Source organism: Ambystoma mexicanum, chromosome 2q (genome assembly GCF_040938575.1).
Source record: "Ambystoma mexicanum isolate Mex_15411 chromosome 2q, UKY_AmexF1_1, whole genome shotgun sequence".
Lineage (NCBI taxonomy): Eukaryota > Metazoa > Chordata > Amphibia > Caudata > Ambystomatidae > Ambystoma > Ambystoma mexicanum.
Genome location: NC_090924.1, coordinates 184,646,876 through 184,668,680, shown reverse-complemented (window position 1 = coordinate 184,668,680; position 21,805 = coordinate 184,646,876).

Genomic DNA, 21,805 nt, shown 5'->3' with positions numbered 1-21,805 from the left:
GAGCCACGCTTTGCGGGAAAAAAAGGCAGGTGCGGGCCGAGCACCCGTGCAGGCAGCCCAACAGCAGGCGGAGAAGGCACCGAGAATACAAGCGGCCGGGGGAAGCAGGGGCCCGCACCTGGAGGGAGCAGGGAGGATAAAACAGAGCCCCCAGAACCCACCTTGCAGCGTTTGGGGTGGCTAGACCTGCCCGCCGTCCGGAGGTCAATGGGCACAGGCCCGCAGCCAGCCGCAGTCCGACGGCGTGATCCTCTTGATCGAAGGGAGAAGGAGAGTGAAGGAAGTCCCATCGTCGGTGTCTTCAGGATGGGTTTGTGGGCCTCCCCCCTTCACGGGGGAGTGACCGCCCGCACACTGGACGGCCCGACCAGCCAGCCCAGGCAGCCGTGGGCACCACAGCCAGCGGGGCCCCCTATGTTTCAGGAGCGGGCGAGAGGTCCGCACTCGCCTGCGGAGGTAGCGGGCTACAACCCAGTCACGGCACACAGGGCCCACCAGTGCGCCGCAAGACCGCAGCGGCCGGGAGACCTCCCGGGCATCAGCAAGGAGGTCAGGTAGAACAGCGAGGAGGCACCACAGGCAGCCGCAGGCAGCAGTGCAGGAGGATCGGGAGCCGCAGCTCCTCCCGGCGGGGCCGAAGCAGGTAGAAGGAAGCCCCGGGGTGCTGACCCCTGGGCGGCAGCAAGGGGGCCGGGCACAGCAGCGAGGAGGCACCGCAGGCGGCCACGGACAGCCGCGCGGGAGGGTCCGGAGCCACAGCACCCCCCGTCGGCGCCGGCGGCCTCGAGTAGTCGCGGGAGGCCGCAAAGGGACCTCGGATGTCGGAAGCGCAGGTCCCGGGCGCCGATTCAGCCCCAAAACACAGGTGCGGGTAGAGGATGATGCCGGCAGAAAGATCGTGGCAGTGGCTGCAGCGGGCAATCAGGATTAGCGCTGATGTGACAATGACTCATGTGGGCCACGACGGAGCTCCAAAGCTAAGCGGCCATCTTGCTTGGCTGCTCAACAGCGCCCCAACAAACTGGAATCCCCTCATTTCTAACAGCAATGGACGAAGCCGCAATTAAATATCCTGGCATCGCCTTTATTATATGTGGCAACCTGAATATTCATTTCTATTCCATAGATGGTCAAGAGCTCGACAAACACAGGATAGAACAGCGCACCCAAAGGTGGTTTAAAGAAATGCTCTACAGAAATATGAAACGTCTTGATGCTATTGACGACATCACCAAGATCCCGACTCCGACCTGATCACGCAGGAAGAGTACAGGGATCATTGTTTACATATATCGATCACAGAGCATAAAAGGACCGTTACAACGGGCCAACAACATCTACATAGAGTACAGTGATCACTGTATTTTGATCCGAGCCTGGTTTACCACTAGACAGAATCCAGTCCGGGTTGAAATACCGGATTTAGAAACAAACATGGCCGCTACAAGGTTGCAATTGACCCAATACCAAACAAAGCAACTTCCTGCTATCTTCACAATCACAAAGATGGCAGAAAACAGGTAAACTAAATTACAAATGGATTCTACACAACTTTCAACAGGCACCAGCACCTAAGAAAACCTGGAAAAAAACGATCATTGGCATACTTACAGCCACATAATAGCTTCAAGGGAGAAAGCTCTAAGAAAGCAGTTAAAACAAATAAAAAAAGAACATCTGCCGGGGAAACAGATGAAGATCAAACAAGCCAAACAAAAATATAAGAACTGACTAAAAACTGTGAAGATGACTCTTGACCAGAATGATGCTGAGAATATGTTCAGAGCCATGGGTGCAAGGAACACCAGAGACTTATGGAAACTGTTAAACCAAGCAACATGATCTCCGAGGTCTCAGAAGCTAGTTGGACAATCCACTTCCAACAACTATATCAAAAAGGGCCGTCCTTGGGAATGGAGGAGATTCCAATTACCCGTGGTAATTGGTCAATTGATTGGGTTCCATCAGACATAAATGATTCTCTACACATACTAAATGTATTACAAGTGACTGGGCCAGATGGGTTATCTAACTGCATCATAAAAAAGAACCTGGACATATGGGCAGCCCTGTTCAGGCAGCTATTGGAATTGATAAACAGAACTAATCAAATACCACATTCATGGCAAAAAGCTATTTTAATTCCAATTTACAAGCAAGGACCGACAGAGAACCCTATACATTATCGGCCAATTGCGCTCTTGGATCCCTTGGGGAAAATATTTGCGAATATCATGCTTTCCAAATTGAACATATGGGCATTAAAAGCAAAGAGACAAGTGACATGGCAAACAGGGTTCGTCAAGCAAGTCGGGACCAGCACAAACCTCTTCATACTCAATCTGCTTAAGCATGAAACAATCAGATCAAAAACCCAGACGTATGCTGCGTTTATCGACTTACACCTAGCTTTCAACAAAATGAACAGAACTATGTTATGGGCCAAGCTGACGAAATGGGGCTGCCCAAAAAACGACATCGAACCTATAAAACTTCTATATTCAAACATTGAAGTTGAGATATGGTTGAGCAAGAGCGGCCTGGTAACGCAACCAATAAAAACATGGCATGGGTTGAAACAAGGCTGCCCGCTCGCTGCAGCCTTGTACAACTTATTCACCTCAGATTTTGAAGAAACTGTGGCTTCCGACTTAATAAATCCACCAAAATTAAATTCTACTTCAGTTACAGCGATTCTCTACGGTGACGACATTGTCATTCTTTCCAAAACACCAAGAGTTCTTCAAACAGCACTGAATAACATCCAGGCATACATGAAGACCAACGAATTGGAAATAAATGTGAAGACAACCAAAGTCATGACCCTATGTCGCTCTCTGAGTCCACCGGCCAAAATGTTGTTCCTTTTCTTGAACGAGGAAAAAATCGACCAAGTCCAGACCATCAAGTACCTGGGGGTTTGGATCAACAAATCCCAAGTTGAGCAACCTTGGTTGGACCACTTGAAAACTAAAGCACGCACTTTAGCATGACAAGACTTGATATTACATAAAAAAAATCGGGAAATATTCACTGAAACCAATTATCTTGTTTTACAAACAGAAAGTGACACCCATTTTGACATACGGTGGCGATATCATGATTAACCTACTGGCAGATATATGGGACAAATTAGAAAGAATATTCTGGACAAAGGCCTTAACACTCCGTACTCTGTTCCATCCTCACGCATCAGATTTGAATTTGGTTTACAATCTCTCCAATCCATCATAAAATGGAAGCAACTTGACCTGCTTAGGAAACTGATCAATAATGACCAGATCCCGGCTTGGGACATCCTGAGGACAAATCCAGGTAATATCAATGCCACAGCACTGAATAAATGGAAAGATTTCATCAATGTACAGCGAATAGAAAGTAATATATCCATTGACACCCATATTAATAGACCACAACAAGCAAAACTTCAACTGGCAAGACTGGACTGGATAACGACACAGAAGGAAACAAATCAGTACAAACTTACACTGAACTGTACAGGGGATGTCAGAGCCTTGAACAAACTGCCCCATTACCTTAACCTCTTTGCAGACCGTGTGACCCATGATCTCTTTATGCGATTCAGATTTAACATACTTCCGACCCAGGAAATCCCTGGGTTACGAAATCAATCCACTAACCAAAAACAACCTATGAATCGGAACCGCGTTCAGACCTGTAGATTCTGTAAGCTAATAGAAACCCTTGAAACCCTCCAGCATATCTTGATGCAATGTCCTGCACTTGCAGATAAATGCATTGCAATCTGCCAACTATACCTGAAAACAACCAAAATACTGGACCCTTAGGAGCGCTGGTGGCTCATACTAACTTGCAATAACAAATTGATGATAACGGCCGTTATCCATTTTTGGTTGGACATTCAGTCACAAGTAATGAATTGATAAATTTGTCATCCGTTTTCTAGTATTATGAATGTAGAGGTTTTTTTTTTTGATTTAATGAATTTGGGAAATGTACAAATGTAAGGTTTAAAGATATAAACCATATGCATTTTAAATAAAAAAAATAAAAAACAATAATAGTCCTAGTCCCTCATCATAATTCTCCTTTATCATAGCCGTTCATCTTCATCATCTTTCTTCAGTTCCTCACACCAGTTCTTCTCCTTCATCATAACTCTTCATCATACTCCTTTGTCAAAGTTGTTCATTTTTGTCATAGTCCTACGGCATAGCCCTTTCAATTCTTCATAGTCCTTTTGCCTTAAAATTGAGGGTGCAATCAATCAGCCTAAACAACTATTTGATGTAGTCTGTTCTCTGTCCTCTTCTGCTACCACCCAGTCCTCTATCGTCCCATCCCAAACACTTTGCGACTCCATGCCTTACTTCTTCGTGGGTAAAATCGACACCATTCAGAGTGAAAATCTGACTCTACTGCCCTGTCAGGTTCTTGTCATTTGTCTGGCCTGCTTGTAACCTAAATATAAGGTGACCCACCTTCCCTTCTTTTACTGTTCAGGATGTTTGTGGAGCTATTAATACATTGAAATTTGCCTCGCCCTTGGACCCTATCCCTTTGGCAATGCTTAAAAACATCTCCACTCAGATTGCCCCTTGGATTAAATCAGCAGTCAATGAGTTGTTTGCAGCAGGAATTATCCCAAGTAGCAGAAGTGTGCCCTTGTGATCCCGCTCCTAAAGAAACAACATTTGAATCCCTCTGTACCATCTAATTTTCTCCAATTTATCTTCTGCCATTTCTTATGAATTTGATTAATCTTTCATCACTCCCCTACTTAGTTCCTTTGTAGAGTCTTCTAATTCTTTAATCCATTTCAGTCCGGCTTTTATCCTGGTAGGGGTAGGAAATCCTTACTTGTATCAGTAGTGGATGATCTGACATACCTTGTGGACCAGGGTGGATTGGGGGGGGCAATGATTTTTTTTAGACCTGTCAGCCCCCTTTGATACTGTTGACCAACCCACCCAGATCACCCGTCTGCCCTGTGATGGCCTCTCTGGATAGGTACGTGCATGGTTTGCTCCTTTTTAGAGGGTCGGTCTCCGTCTATCTTTCTATCACCTTTCTATTCTAAAGTTATATCTTAAGTTTGCAGAGTCCCTCAATGCTCCACTTTATCTCCCATTCTGTTTAATATTTATATTCAGCTACTTGCCAGACTCATCCTCTTTTACAGCTCCATGTGCTATTCCTAAGCTAATGACACACAAGTTATTTTGTGGCTTGATCTCTCTTCTCCTGAGACAGCAGCATGGCTGAGGGACTGCCTTGATGCCGTGGGGAGTTCGATGGCCGACAAATGGCTGAAGCATATTGCTGAGAAAACAGAGGTGCTGGTTGTAGGTTGCTCTGAACCTTCCCTCTACTGGACCCCTGATGTTCGGCCTTCCACTCTTCAGCTCTGCCCTTCTCCAGTTTCAGTTGTGAAGGCTGTAGGTGTAAAATTCTCAGCCTCTCTGTCGATGAAGGTCCAGGTTCCCATTGTTTGGCAATCTGGTCACTTAAATCTGCAGACTCTTTGCAAGGTTCTTCATTTTATCCCCTGTTGCTTTCATGCCATAGTGGTCTCCTCTCTGGTTCTTAGTAGTATTGACTACTGCACCTGCCTCTACCTGGCACAGCCAGCTTATCTGCTTCGCCGTTTTCAGCTGTTACAAAACATAGCAGCCAGGGTGATTCTTTATCCTCCTTTTGGCTTTGTTTGACCCCATTTCTACACCAATTACATTGGCTCCCGGTAGAAAATTGTGTCCTATTCAAGTCTCTATGTATTGTGCACAGAGTGTTCTATAAAATTGGAGCTGAATACATTCAGGGCAAATGTTGTCCCTAGATTCCTGCTAGGGTACTGCGCTCCCAATCTTCTCTTACAATTCAGATCCCTTCTGTAAAGCACTGTCATATAGGGGGTGGAGCCTTCTCTGTGGCTGCTGCAAAAGCTTGGAACTCCCTCCCCCATGCTTTGCGGGCTGTGATGACTCATCTATCCTTTCTCTGCTTACAAAAGACCCACCTGTTTTAGGTTTGTCCCCTCTGTCATGCTGTTCTGGTCTGGGCCTGATGGTTTGTAGCACCAAGATGCCTTCAGGTGTTTGTTGCAATTTAGAAGTGTACTTAACATAACATAACATAATCCTTCATCATAATATTTATTAAAGTCCCTCTCCTTCATCATGGTCTTTCGTCCGTGCCCTTCTCCTTTACCATAGTCCTTCTTTTTAGTGCAGTCCTTCACAGTCTTTCAACATAGTTCTTCTATTTTTTCATGGTCTTTCTCTTTCATCAAAGTCCTTTGTTTTAGTCATTCTCCTTATTCATAGTTCTGAATCATAGTCCTTCTATTTCATCAGAGCTTGTATTCCTAGTCCTTCTCCTACATCATAGTCATTTGTCCTAATAGTTCTCCTTCATCATATTACTTCATCCTGGTCCTTCTCCTTCTTGTTGGTTCTTCTCCTAAATCATAGTCCATCATCCCAGTCTTCCTTCGTTATTGCATTATTGATCTTATCCATCACAATTGACCATCATCATATTTGGCTCACCTCCTCCTATTCTGTTTGATTTGTCATAGTCCACAAACATAATTCTTCTCATTCAAAAGAGTCCTTAATTTTGCTCCTTCACCTTAATCACAGTCCTTCAATGTAGTCTTTATTTTTGTACTTCTTTGTCCTACTGCTTCTCCTTCATCATTTTCATCATCATTTTCTTCCTCGTTCATCAGAATCATCAATCCTAGCATTTCCCTTTCATCATAGTCTATTTTCTTAGTCCCTCATGACATTGTTGATCTACCATCAAAGGCCCTCATTACGAGTTTGCCGGTAATGTGCCAGTGATTCAGTGGAACCGGCGCACTGTTTCTAGCAACCACGGAAACAGTGGCACATTAAAACTCCACAGGAGTGTACAATCTGACATGATGAAAATGGTGCAACCGGCATGACAGAAACACTGTCACCATCCACTAAAATTGGTGGCACCATCATCAGAAATCCCGGTGGCACCGTTACCGGCATGTATCAGATGGAAACACCTGCACAGGAAACACTGCAGCCGCAAACAATGTCAACGCAGGAAACAGAAGCTTGTGGGTGGCCATTTTGAAAAACCCAATCCACATAACATCACCAACTTCCTGTTGCCATCTGGTAACGTTGATAGCCGTCATGAAATCAAGAGTCCTGATGTACACCAGCAAAAGCCACGCTTCATTGAGCAAGAACTGAAATTGCTGACGAAGACCATAGTGGAACATACTGGGGAACTATTTGCCACCGACCACAGGCAGCAGAGTCAACTCTGCAAAAATGCCTCTGGGAGGAGGTGGCGCAGAAGGTGTCAGCCGTGGGTCATGTCCCACTCACCCAAAAAGACTGTCATAAGCGGTGGGATCACATCCCCCTCAGGGTCCGCAAGCTGCTTTTGGACCACAGGAAGGAATGTTTGGCCATTGGAGGTGGGTCGGCCTCGCCAATCAAGCTCATGACCTTGGAGGAGAAATGCAGCAGTGTGCTGCACCTTGAAGGAATTGAGGGAGTGGGAGCGGCAGAAGCCATGCTGGGACACATGCTGAGGGTGGTAGTTACACCGTGCCATAGCAAAACAACTATACACAGTGGACAGAGAAATGGAGCATACACTACATGGAGACATGTCCAACTGCATGCCACCAAACCACATCCAACCCATAGAATGCCAAAAAAACCATGGCCGTTGCCCAGGGGTATACAAGCATTACCCTCCAAACATCCAATCACACATATCACCACATGAGTACTGGTCATGTGCACAAAGTGATGACATGAGAAGCAACACATGCACAATGCACACACCAGACCAAAGTGGCATGCATGCACCATGAGCAATGTGCCCCTGTACCATATGCACATGCATGCACCCATCAAAGCCGTCCTGAAGACACAACTCCATGCACAGGCATCATGTCACACAATGCATAAACGGCATGTTGCAAGGCCATATGATGTCACAGAGGAGAATAACAGCATGCCCATCTCACCCCCACAGGCACCTTGTCTGACAGCGAGTATGGTGGACCAAGCACATCCCACCCACCAACACAGAGGAGGAGGTCCACACTCTGTGCAACCTGTGCCAAGGCCACACCAGCTCCAACCATGAAACTCTGGGCCCTGTGAGCATGCAGACTGCTCCTGCAGCAGCACCACCAACACTCATGGAGGCACAGTCAGCTGCACTTGCAGAAGCACCATCAACACCCACAGAGGCAGAGCCAGCTGCCCCAGCAGCACCACCAACACCCACGGATGCACACTCTTTTGCCCCGACACACATCTGTGTGGCCCACCAAGTTGGCCATTCCCCCCACCAGCCTCCCTGATATGTTGCCACATCCACAGAGGACAATGCCGGGCAGGAGGGTGGGGAAAGCACCAAGAGGTTGTTGGACAACACCCCCTACCATCGACCCTCCTTCAGCCATCGGACCTCAACAGCTCACCTCCACCGCCAGCAATCCCCAGTATATGGGAAATGGAAGTTTGCATTCCAGAGGATCGAAGAAAGGCATGATGAGATGGCTGGCCTAGTGTGACAGCAGCTTGAGGAAACATGCATGATGCAGGAAAGTGTGCAAACCCATCTCTGCACTGGCTGAGTCCCTCACACTTTCCCTGCAGGCCATCCCAGAATACAGGGAAGCGGCTGGTTTGGTCCCCCTGCACCCCTCTACCCTACAGAGCCGCCCAAGGCGCTGCTTCCTGCACCTGTCATGGTCACCGCAAAGGGCAAGCGCACTGACAAGAGGCCATAACAGTGAACCAGTACAACTGTTAATGTGACACTACTGCATCCAAGGGGATGTTTTGGAGAGGGGGTGATGTGGAGGGTGTTTGGGGGATGGGGTGTTATGAAGTGGGTTGTGGGGAGGGTTAGTTGGTGAGGCGTGGTGGGTCACACATTTCCTGATGATTGTTACTTTCAAAATACCTATAGTTGTGCAAAGGCATTAACGTCTGGACATTCATTTTGTGAAGTAATCTGCTTTATTATTGCACTGCATTACATGCAGTGTGTGCCATGGGTTGTGTGCAGTTGATGGGTGCTCAAAGGTAGTTCTCAATGAGCTCCTGGTGGGCTACCCGCCCATCCCTGACAACCCTGTGCGGGTGTTGTTGCATGTCCACAGCTGCATCCCCTTCACCATCATCATCAGTGTCCACTAGAGGCATATCCATGTCCGGGGGCAGGGGTATGCTCCACCTCATGCACAGACCAGGACTGTCTTCCTCACTTAACTGGCCTGTACATCAGTGCCCCACCTGAGTGGCAAAGGCACCGAAAACGTGCCTTCAACAGTCCTAAGGTCTGTTCGATTGTCATCTGTGTCCGGATGAGAGCGCATTTGTATGCTATTTCCTGGTTAGTCTGGGGATCTCTCAAAGGGGTCATCAGCCATTGTAGTAAAGGATAACTGGAATCACTTGCATAGAATGGGACAGGGGAAGGGTCATTACATTCAAGTGACTGGACAGTGCATACATGTAGGGATGTGAGTGAGTGACAAATGCATTTGGGTCTGTGCACTTGGTTGCCCTCATTCGCCGTGATGCACAATTTGTGTGGCAATGCTTGTCAGGGCAAGTGTAGCATCTATCTCCCACAAATGAGTTGACAAGGGTGGGTGGGGCTGATTCGGGATATGATGGGTATTGTGAGATGGCAGTGATACATTATGGCACCTGTAGTGCATTGCATGTGCCTGTCAGTCTGTGCACAGATCGTGATGATGTGTCCATCCTTTCACATATGTGGTAAATGCCAGTCATGGCCACACACAATTTCGTTCCAATTGTGTCCCTGCATTGGCATGGTGGCTCTGGGCCATGCACTGGTGACAGTGAACGTCCCCCTGTGCCCTGGTTCCCATGCACCTAGGTTTGTGTGTTGATGCTTTCACTCACCCAATAGCCAGTTCCGCTATGTCCCACATAACCTGCCATGCACATGGGCAGAGTGCTTTTCCGCAGGACCATGGAGTCATGGTTTGATCCCTGGACTCGGCCGCAGCATTGGTTGATTGTCCGGTCCACATCACAAATGAAATGCACGTTCAATGAGTGGTACAGCTTACGGTTTCGATACACCTCCTCTGTGGTATGGGCACCCACATGCTCTACATGTGTGCAGTCCACTGCTTCAAATACATTAGACATGCCCACAAGTGCATGAAAGCGGACCTTGGTGGTGCTGACCTGTGCCTGTGTGGTTGGTAGAGTGATGTGCTGGGGCACATGGCACAGGAGGGCATGTAGCAACTGCACCAGCAGAATTGAAAATGCAGCCTGTGAAATGCCATGCAGCTCGCCAACCGAGTGCTGGAATGTGCCTGTGCAAGAAAGAGCAGCACTGACACCACCTTCAACAGGGGTGGTATGGCAGTGCAGATGCCCATGATGCTCTGAATGTCATCCCGAATTAGCTTCACAAGTTCCAGGAGGGTCTCCCTGTTCATGCAGTATAGTGTATGGATCTGCCTGTCAGGGCCCAGGGTGTGGCTCTTGTGCGGTGTTAGGCAGAATTGCATGCAGTACCCTCTGGGACCACTACACGTAATTAAGACTACAGGTGTTAGCCAAACCAACCTTTGGTATAAGTCTGTACCACACAGTTTTTGGTAGGGTGCTGAGCAGCCACGCTTATCACAAGAGTGAATGTGAGCAGTACAAGTAATTACATAGGGGACTTTCAATCACAGTGGTTCAAATAGACACTTACACTCTAGGTTTCTAGGTAAAACACTTATTAATTTATTACACAATCATTTAGAAAACATTTCTCTAGCAGAAGACCATTTAATATTATATACCAATACACTTCAATACAAAACTCTAAGATTCTGAGACAGTTTGAGCTCCCCTGAAATAGGAGCCAAAATGGCAGTTCAGTTACTTAAAAGTGAGCAAAAAGGACAAAAGTAAGTAGAATAGATCAAATATACTTTTTAGACAGTGCAAAAAGTTTCAGTTCACCAGAGGAGTTCAAATCAAGTCAATAGGCCAGGCCAAAGCCCATGGCCTAGTGTTCTGGATAGGAAAGAGCAGTTCTGGTATCAAACGATAAAGTCTTTGCAAACGTTCTCAGAAGTAGTTTAGACGGAAAAAAATAATTTGCGCGGTCACAAGCTGATTAGGCCAGCAAGTTGGGAAACTTTCACAAACTTTCACTGCGAGAGTGGCGTTCTCTCAATCGGGTTGGCCCAGTACCTTAGTATGAATAAACAAATGCAGCTGAAGTCGTTGGTTCCTGACAGTTCCTGCAGATCTCACTGTTCCTGAGCCTCAGTTGTGAGGACAAGAGGGAGGACGTCGGGGGACTCCTGCACTGCACGGGATTGTCGAAAAAGCAAACAAGATGGAGTCACTTCAGTTCCAGTAGCTGTAGATTCAAGCACACAAGCTGGTATCCCTCTCCCTGTTTAATCCTAACCAGCCTTGAGAATGGTATCCAGGTGGCTTATGAGTTAATTGGTCCCACCAACTCAAAAAAGAAGTCGTTCTTGAAGGAGCTTCTCTGTCGAGATGAACTTGGCAATTTGGACCTGCAGCAGGGCTTCACCTGGCAAACCAATGGTCCAGGAGTTGCAGCAGCCGTCCACTTCCAGCTCTTCTTCGGTTCTTTTGTTCAAGTGGTTGTCTCTGCTTTCCAGTCCAAGAGACTTGCCTCTTAAACAGTTTTCTCCCTTTCATTCCAGCCTAGCTGTCACTCATCCAGCAGGGTGGCTATCCTTGCCGACAGTCAGCCAGCCAATCACGCCAGAGTGCATTTGGGTCTCCTAGGAGACTAAGCACAGGGAGTTCTGGGCACCTCCCTCACTACCTGCCCACCCCAGACACTCAGATGCCAGAGGCAGTCTTCAAGCCTGAAGTCCACAAAAGGCACATGAACAAAGGTACTAAATGTGGTTTGGCGTGCAGAGACAAACACTAGAAGAACCTTTCCAAAAAGAAATGGGGAAAAAAGAAGACCGGGACCTGTTTAAACAAAGGGGCATACGGCGCCATCTTGAAAAACATGGCTCCCGTGATTTTTAGCTACCGGTGTTCGCGGTCGGGAAAAATCATGGTAGTTCATTATAAAACCACTGCCACCTGCCTTTTCAATAGGAAAGGGTAGCATTTCTCTGCTAGATGAGTATTTAGACACAGGGGATACTATGTAACCCCTCTAACACTCCATTGTAAGATGGTGTGTGCTGGGTCTAGGAATTTGGATAGTAAAGTAAATTTTATTTTACTTTCTCTGGGAAACAGTAGTTTATCCCAGAGAAGGTACCTAAACCTTTGGGAATTCTAAACAACATCCCTGTGTCACTGCACTGAAGGTGCTGTGTAACACACATGAAAAGATGATGCCTATTGAGTTTACCGAAAACTCCATAACCAAAGAACACACATGAAAAACACACATCAAAATACATGAAAGTGTGGGGAAAAAAAGCTCCTGAAAAGCTCCTCAAAATCCAGCAAAGTTGCTGGGGGTCTCTAAGGTGAAGGGAATTAGCACATTTATGAGAATTCTCCTAACACTGGTCCCCCCACTAGTCCCCCCAGTCTAAAGGACAGGAGGATTTAATCCACCCCTGGATAAATCTCCTTACTCCAGTCGGTTAAACATTCTGGAGAGACCATTAGCATTTTGGTTATTACACCCTGACTTGTGTTCAATGGTAACATCAAACCTCTGTAGGCTGATTGACCATCTTACCAATGTTGGATTCTCCCCCTTCATCTGCATTAAACATCTCAAGGGTTGGTGGTCAGTCTGAATCACAAAAGTAGATCCATAAATGTATGGTCTAAACTTCTTCAGTGACCACACAATAGCAACACATTCTCTTTCAATGGTTGCCCACCTTGTTTCTGGTTCCTGCTGATGAAGGAAATTTGGGTGATGAGACCACATTCAAGGGAGAAGCTATTCAAGGGAGGAGCTATGGACCCATAGTTCTCAATGAAGTTCCTATACTAACCAGTGAGACCTAAGAAGGCTGTCACATGGGTTTGAGTAGTAGGAGTGGCCCATTCTTGTTCAGCTTGTACTTTGCTAGGCAATGGTCTTATTTCACCTCCTCCTACCTCATTTCCAAGGTAGAACAGTTTGCTCTGACCAATTTGACATTTAAATGCCTTTATGGTCAGATGGGCCTGCTCAAGAGCCTGCAAAACATATCCGAAGTGGTCAACATGTTCTTTCCAATTAGGGCTGAACACTGCTATGCCATCCAAGTATGCCATGCAGAAGTCATCCATCCCATTCAGAACTTGATTCACCATCCTCTGGAATGTTGCAGGTGCATTTCTTTAGTCCAAAAGGCATTACCTTAAACTGGTAGAGGCCTTTTGGGGTTGAAAATGCAGTTTTCTCCTTGGCATGGTCTGTCAGGGCTATTTGCCAATAGCCTGACATTAGGTAAAATGAACTGAGGTACTTGGCTGAACCAAGTTTGTCCACCAGATCATCTGTCCTAGGTAAAGGATGGGCATCGGTCTTAGTGACTGCATTTAGAGCTCTATAGTCTACATAGAATCTCAATTTCTTGGATCCTGCCTTTGGTACTAATACAACTGGACTAGAACATGGACTGATAGAGGGTTCTATTACCCCGAGATCAAGCATCTTGTTGACCGCTTCCTTTATGTGGGTTCTGACATTATCTGACATCCTGTAACCTCTGCTTTTAACAGGTAAACAGTCACCAATGAGAATATCATGCTGGCCCCAAGGAGTCAAGCCCGGTGATAGTGAAAACAGGGAGGCAAACTGATTTAACAGAAACTTGCAATCCTCCTGTTGTTCCAGTGTCGGATTAGAAGAGAGATTAACTCCTTCTATTTTCTCATCTCAAGGTTGTCCACTGAGGAGATCAGGTAGAGGTTCACTCTCTTCCTCCTCTTGAGCTGAAGCTAGAAGCAAAGCTCCCACTTCTGGTCTGGTGGAATAAGCTCTTAGACGGTTGGTGTGAAAGACCCTGGGTGCCTCCTTAGGATTGCCTAAGACCACCAGATAGTTGATCTATCCAAGCTTTTCCACAACCTTGAAGGTCCTATCCATTTGTCCTGTAAGGCCCTCTGCCTGGTAGGAACCATAACTAAAACTTGCTGGTCTTGAGTAAACTCAACCATGTTTGCCTTCTGGTCATGCCAATGCTTCACCAGAGCCTGAACTTCTTTTAAGTTATCAGATGCTTCTGTCATCATGTGTGTCATCCTTCTCCGGAGACCTAACACATAGTCAGTGACTCTCACTGGCTTGTGAGAAGTAGCACTCTCCAACCCAGTGGTCAAGGTATTTTTAAAGAGGCTTCAGAATGCCAAGACTCTGCACAATCATGCTCCTAGTGGTGTTGATGGTAAGGCTTTGGATTGGGGTCTGGATATTGAGATGCAGAGAGTAGAATGCATCACATAGTTGGAAAAGGAGAAAGTTGCTGCACATGGATAAACACAATATATTGTGCAATTTAACACATACTACATGTTCACAAGGTGTGCCTTTTCTTCGTGCACGTCAGAGCCAATACACCAATGTTCCATTAGTGGTATCTTTGTCTGTGTCTATCAATGCACCTTGGTATAGTTTTGGCATGACATTAGGTTTTCACACTCACTGAGCAATCACATAACCCCAGTAGTGGCCAGCTTGCAAGCAACCAGACACCATTGACCAGTGAAAGATACAGTTGTCATATGTTGATCACAGAAATCGGCATACCCTTCAGAAAAGAGTCCCCCGGCATCCCATATCATCGGAACATTGATGGATAGCAATCAGTGCCGGTTATGGTGTACATACTCTGGAGGTATGTGTGTGTGCAGTCCACGGCACCGAGCAGCACCTGGGGGAACCACCATTTTGTGTAGACCGCACATGGTACCTAACAAACTTGATCGTCGGTTTGTAGCATGGCAATGCACTGTGCACTACTTGAGGTGATACATCAACTGCCTGTTGCACACAGTGTTAGCGAAGGGCTTAGTATATGCCATCAGTGTAGCCTGTGGCTCTCTGAAAGGAGGCAGTGGTGTAAAATGTAGGAAATCCAACAAATACACCATTGCCCCTTTGGCAAGTGATTTGATTGGGCTGGTTGAGGTTTGCCTGTCATCCCTCTAGAGTGTCTAAGATGACTTGTGCAGGAAAGCAATACCTCTGAAACACCTCAATGCTTGGCATTTCAAGCAGTGTGCTGCAGATGCCAATGTGGCATGCTGCTAGCAGTGTAGTAACACAGCTGGTGAAAATTCACAGGGGTACATTGTTTCCGATGGAGCGTGTATGGTTGGTCTGCATTGCTTTTCTTTGTTTGGATATGTGGTGGCGGGTGTACTTAACTATCTTCCTCCTGAATTTGGGTGTTTACTGCACCTGTGCCTGTGAAGTATTTGCTGGTGGCCTCAATAGAATCTGGAGACGTGTGTTTGATAGCAGATGATGCCTGATCATTACATTTTGCATGTGTATGTGGAGAGCCAGTCTCAACATTACTTAATCTATTGTGACATATTTACTTGTAACTGGGCTGCATGTATATGGCACCTATTGTTGATGGGCATCTGCATGATGCATATGCATAGTCTTCCTCTTTCCAAGGAAGAAGCAGTGAGGATGGGACAATGACAAGAAGCAGGGACTATGGGGCAATGGCTTTATTCCAGTTGCTCATCTGCATGCCTCCCAGGCAGGGGTGTTGCTAGGTCTGGAAAAGATCTGGGCCTACGCTGATGTTGGGACTGTCGGTACTCAGGTCTAGCTAGCCTTTTGGTTGTATCCCTGAGCTTCTATCTGGGGCTACAACCAAAAGACCCAAGGCAATAGCCCCTCACAACTATCACCACTGCCCCCCTCCCCTCCAGCGACATCATTGCTCCCAGATCTAGTCTTCCTCGTCCCTAGGAGGACAAAGTGAAATTGAGACCACACTTATTGGTGACTGTGAAGAGGAAGAGTGGTACAGGGGTACTGGCACTATTCCACGTGATCATCTGTATCACTCCCAGGCCTAGTCTTTCTCTCCACAAGTAGGATGGCGTGAGATTGAGACTGCACTTTCTGATGAATGAAATGAGAAAGCAGAATTTCGGGGTGCTTCTCCCTATTTCAGATAGTCATCGAATGATGATTCCCAGGCCTAGTCTTCCTCGCTCCAAAGAGTACAAAAGTGAGGTTTAAATCTCACTTTCTGATGACTTTGTTGACGGAGAGGGACCTAGAGGTAATGTAGCATTGGTGTTCCAAAAATGCGTTGCCTGGGTGGTTTAGTTCCCATAGAAGTACTGTTGCACCTGGATATCAGTGTGCATGAATACATGTTCTTGGCAAGTTGAACAGAATGGTAATTGACCTTGCAACTTCAAAGATATGGTACACCAATTACTAAACACGTGACAACACATACCATGTGATTTTTAGTTTGCACCATGCCAATTCATTTGCAGCACGCAATGGTTTCTATCGCAAAATACAAAATATCATCTTGCGGTTGGGCACAGTTTGTGCAGCTGTGTCACACATGCAAGTTCAAGCCTCAGTTGCAGATCTGTCTTATTTATTTATTTTTTACATTTGTAAAATGCCCAAGCCCAGGGGCATTAGGGCGCTGTTGCAACCAATTACACTTAATTAGCTGAAACTGAAACAGAGTGAAATGCGGCCAACATCATACAGTCTTTCACCGATGCTACGACATGACGGTTTCTGCTTGTCTGTGGTTTAAGTCTTGTGAAAGATCATGTCACATTAGGTGAAAAGCCACGTTTTTAGGGCCTTCCATAAGGGCCAATAGGAGGTTTCTGCTTAGAGATCTAATGGGAAGGAGTTCCAATGTTTGGCTGCGACCGACGGGAAACCTGACCATCCTCCTCTTATCCTTTTCACCTTTGGTATTGTTAGTCAGTTTGCATGGATTGATCTTACTGGTCTGGTTGACATAGCTTTTTCAATTTTCCGGGATAGGTATTGGGGGGCAATGTGGGAGAGGCATTTTTGAGTGATGGATAATGTTTTAAAGATGATTCTTTCATGAATGGGTAGCCAGTGAACTTTTTTTTCTCATAGCTGAAATATGGTCTCTTTTGTCGATGTTCAAGGCTACACAGAGAACATTGTTTTGGACTATTTGTAATCTGTCCAAGTTTTGTTTTGATGTTCCAGCAAGGAAGACATTACAATATTCAAGTATTGCTCCGAAGATTGCTTTGAAAATGGTCAGGCAACTTGAAGAGGAGAGGAAGTGTGTGGCGGCGTTGATGAGTTTCGTTGTGTACACATCAGAGGAGGTGATTGCGTTTACTTTGGTGAAAGAGAGAGTGGCATCCAGGTGGACCCCTAAGGTTTTTGCCATCGAGGAGACTGGAATCTTGAAACCATCTATGGTGAATGAGGTGAATTTGCTGCTAAGTTTCTTGAGTAGGTCTGGGGAGCCCACTAGGAGAATCTTTGTCTTGTCGTTGTTCAGACATAGGTGGTTGGTTGCCATCCAGGTTTGGATGGTTGCATAGATTTTGTTAATGGTGAGTGCATCGTCCAGGTAGGATCCAGATAAGGGGAGGAGGATTTGGGTGTTGTTGGAGTAGTTGGGCTAGGAGATGCTAATAGAGTCTAGCAGGTCAAACAAAGGTTTGGTGAAGATGTTGTATAGTGAAGGGACAACACAGAAGCCTTGGGCACACCACAGGGTGATGGAATAGGGGGAGCACTGGCCATGTCACAGACTACTCACATGGAGCTGTTTGACAGGAATGAGTCTATCCAAGATGCGGCTTTGATGGAGAAGTTGGCTGCGGTTGTGAGGTGATGACATAATGTTTTATGGTCAACCAGGTCCAAGGCAGCCGATAGGTCTAAGAAGAGAATGAGGCAGATTTGCCTTCATCTTTGAGGATGTCAAGTTGCATTTTTAAATCTAGTAGCGCTGATTCCATGCCATGGTTTGGATGGAAACTGGATTGGTACATCCCTAAGATGTGATTTGCTTCGAGGTAGGGCTAGATTTGGATGTATGCTGCCTTGTCTAGTATCGTTAGGAGAAAAGGTACTGTGGTGATAGGGCGATAGTTGTTGGGGGAAAGGGGATCTAGGGAGTTTTTTTTGACAATGGTAATACCCAAGATTCGTTCAGACTGTTTGGAACTAGATTGAATGCGAAGGATGCATTGATGAATCTGGTTATGAATGCGACAACTGTTAAAGAGCATTCTTTGATGGTCGATGCAGGGCATACAACCCCTTTGCATCTCAATTGTTTAAGGGTTTTGAGGATGTTTGCTGTTTCTAATTCTGTTACATTTCTGAATTTGAATGCTGGGGTATCGGAAGTTGTCTTAGTGTAAGAGGGCAGTTTGTTGAGACTAGCTGATGTTTGTTGCCTAGTGATTTTTTCCTGGAGGGCAGTTATTTTTTCTCTCATGGCGTTCTGGATGCTGATGCACCAGTTTTCATCCTTGATGATGTTATTTGGTGGTGAGGACGGGGTATCTAATTCTCTAAGGATTTTGAAGAGTTCTTGTGAATTGGAGTTTTGGTTGTAGGCTAGTGCTTTAGCCTCTATGGTGGCCTGTTTTTATTCATTGGCTATGCTAGTAAAAGGTTTTCTTCAACATGTTTTCCACTTGTCTCCTTTTAGGACGTAAGTCCAATAGTTCAGGGGTGAACCAAGAGTTGATATGATTTATAGGTTTAGCCTTTCTAGGGAGTAGAGGAGCTACCATATTGACAGCGATGATCAGGGTAGTTGCATAATGGCTAGCAAGGAGTTCTGGGTCAGATGAGTCTATGTGGTTGGTGGCCAGGGGGATGAGGAGGGGTCTGATAGAATCTTTGGTGATGTTTCTCGAGTATCTGGTGAGTGTGGGCGGTAGGCTCTGCGTGGTTGAGGGTAAGTTGTTTCTGCATGGGGAGTGAGAAGAGAAGGATGTGTTGGTCTGACCAAGGGCGGATGAATCCTAAAATGGCGGCGAAGTTGATCCAAAATCGGAACTTTGCAACGCAGTTTTCCTCGTAGAGCGGCTAGGCTTAGGCTAATATTAATCACACAGGAGGCACTATACATTTACTGTTTCACAAACCCTCCCTTTGGCCTAAGCCAAGAGCTTTACTAAAAATAATTGTTTTACTTATAACTACATGTTTCAATATCCATGCATCCTGATTCATATTCATCAGATATATCAATCGCCATTAAGTCTTTCTCGGTAATATCTTCCATCACAAACACATTAGTCATTTTCTCAGGCGTATGTACTTTTGGTCCTAGTGCTACTACTGTTTGCTCACAACATCCCTCTAGTATTGAAAATATGGCAGGAAGACATTGTATGCAACAGCAACAAAACAGCAAAATGCCAAGGATTACCAATAAGACAGAGAGAAGCTTCCATGCCCAAGACCGTAAAGAGTCCCAGAACCAAGTACTAAGGTCCCAGTTTCCCTCGGGAATGTGCACTTCTGAACTTAGGACATGCAGATTTTGTATTGCCTTAAATACGGTCAGGGAGGAATCTGGCACGAAAACGCAACAAGCGGACCCCACTAATTTGCATACTCCACAACACTCAGCCAAGATGACGTCTAATGCCATCCGGTTTTGCAGTGCCACTAATCTAATTGCCTTTTGTTCTAGAGTCATGTTATAGAGTATGTCAGTGGTCCGGTTGATGGTTCTCTCCAGTACTCTTGCTAGTCTTCTGATATCCTCGGAATTCATAATCTGCCCCCAAAATGGTACAAAAGATTTTGCCACATTGCCCAGAACTTGTAAAGGAGTATCACCATTCTCGTCCCGCCTTGGACAAGCTCTAGAGATTTCGGTGGTATTGGCTACATATACCCTTGGTAGCAGAATTCCTAAATAACAAGTTCCCTGCCAATCCCCAGGTAGCCATGGAAAAGCCTCATTACCACAAACAAAGCAGACAGGTTCACCTACATACAAAGGTCTGTTCTCACTGGTCAAGTTTGCAACATTGGTACAACCCTCGAAATTGCCCATTAGATGAGTACCATTCCTTTGTATGCAGAAAGAAACAGCATTAGGGCTAGGATTAATAGTATAAGAAGGTGGCGTGGCATCCCTGTTGCCTACAGGAGCCATCTTGAAAGAAATTAGTGATTGGAAAGGTTGGGACAGTCTATCAGAAGGCCTAATAGAAGCAACATTAAGCCTGCTCCTATTTGCAAAAAGTGAGCAATCCAGAGGCGTTAGGACTCGCCTTTCAAATTCATTCAAATTCGTCCCGTCAAAATTCCCTGAGATGCGATCATTCCACCGGCCAAAGAATAGTGCCCTTAAAGAGGCATAACATGCAGTTGTTAAAGGCAAAGCATGAATATACCAGCCCAACCCTTTCTCCCCATGTTGCGGTAAGTGAGAGCATATCCAGCAGTTCGTCCTATTGAAAATCGCATGAGTTGCATTCATTATTAACAGTAATGTATTGTTATGATAGCTCTGTCTATGTTGGGAGTCCCTAGGAGGTGCACGAAAGGTGTAGACATAGTAGGAACATTCTCAGTAGGCAAAAATGTTTCAAGTGGGTGCACTTCTTCCATATACCAAAATCCGAAAGCAATCAATACAGTGAGACTGGTTAATACAATTATGAGAAAACAATACATCCTTAAAGACCATGTATTTGATCGTCCAATGTCTTTGTTGGCCACAGTCACTTGTTTGTTCCGCACGAGTGGAGACAATAACAGGCATTGTTCCTTGAAGCTCTTCTCCGAAAAGATTCCTGCAAAAAACTCTGTAGTCCGTTTGCTGGTGATCTCCTGATCACGTATTTTCTTAGTGTTTCCCAAACCCCCGCCACCTACTTTTCTTCAAATGCAAAAAGTGTGACAGAGGACAAGCTCTGTAGTTGTTCCCCTGTGGGCACAACTGAGCTGTGCAGTAAGTCTTGCTCTGTGGATGCAGATTGTACCTCGTGACTCCTGGTACAGTATGATCTGCGAACAGTGCGTTGTTGCTTCCTGATGGAAGTGATGAATTGGCAACAAAACCGGACAAAGGTGCAAAAGGATGTGTAGAAGAGTTTGGAGACAAAGCAGCGATTTCCCCAGGTCCCGCAGGCTCAGGAAGTGTCTCTGAAACAACCTCAGTGCTGCTCAATGCTGATCGATCATTGGGAACAGAGCAAGTAAGTTTCTCTGTGTCTTCTCTGTTGTGTGGCAAAGGGAAAGGTATCCTCTTGACATGCGTCGCGTGTATCCAGTGTCTCTTTCCAGCTACTCGTACGGCAGTCTGTGTGACCAATAGGGCCTGGAAGGGCCCTCTCCAGCACAGTGCGAGACTGGATTCTCCCTCAAATTACTTTGTGACCACCCAGTCGCCGGGTCGAATTCTGTGACCTGGCCCCTCGTATTTAACTGGGAGGGCTTCTCGCACCTGTTGATAAATCAAATACAGATTTTGAGTTAACCATTCACAATACTCAGAAAGAAGTAAGTGCTCCACATCTTATAAATATCTGGGTTTAGGCAGATTCCAAATGTTAGCTGGCCTCCCCATAATAATTTCTTAAGGGGAGAGCCCAGTCCTAGTCTGTGGGGTCGTGCGCATTGAATGGGGACCTATAGGTAAAGCGTCGGGCCATTTCAAATTGGTGCCGGCAGAAACCTTTGCGATTTTATTCTTCAGAATACCATTGTGACTTTCTACAACTCCAGCACTTTGAGCGTGTCTAGCCGAATGGAACCGTTTATCGATCTGTAATCCCGTGCATACTTGCAGAATAACAGCAGCAATAAAATGTGGACCATTATCTGACCAGAT